The following is a 484-nucleotide window of genomic DNA, read 5'->3' on the forward strand; positions in this document are numbered from 1 at the left end:
CCCAAGCATAGTGCTGCCCATTTATCTTGGCTGGGGGTATAGCCCATAGGTGTCTGGTGGTGCTGTAAGGAGCTAGGAGAACCTAACGGCTTGCTTTTGCTTCAGAAGAGGTCTTGGCAGTGCCTACAAGTGATTTGATACTTTCAGGTGAAAGTGGTGAGTGGCCATATCCTTATTGCTTCTGTTATTCTTGGGAGATGTAGAAATATGAATGTAAAAATAGGTATAAACACACATGTCCTGCCGCTCCTGAGCTGGAGGTTTCTGCTCCATCAGGTCTGGACACTAATTAGAATGAGTGACTTCTCAAAAACCTCTAAAAATTATATAAATTAACGAGCTTGCTTCACTGAAGCAAGTGAGGGAGAGATCACTTCAAGTGCTGTGCTGACAGATCTTCTGACCAGGAGCACCACTGGGACAAATAAACTTAACCATTAGAGCTGAGTACAGGAAAGGAAACGGGTGTCCCCAGCACTTGCCA

The sequence above is a fragment of the Catharus ustulatus genome, chromosome 5, assembly GCF_009819885.2.
Source record: "Catharus ustulatus isolate bCatUst1 chromosome 5, bCatUst1.pri.v2, whole genome shotgun sequence".
NCBI lineage: Eukaryota > Metazoa > Chordata > Aves > Passeriformes > Turdidae > Catharus > Catharus ustulatus.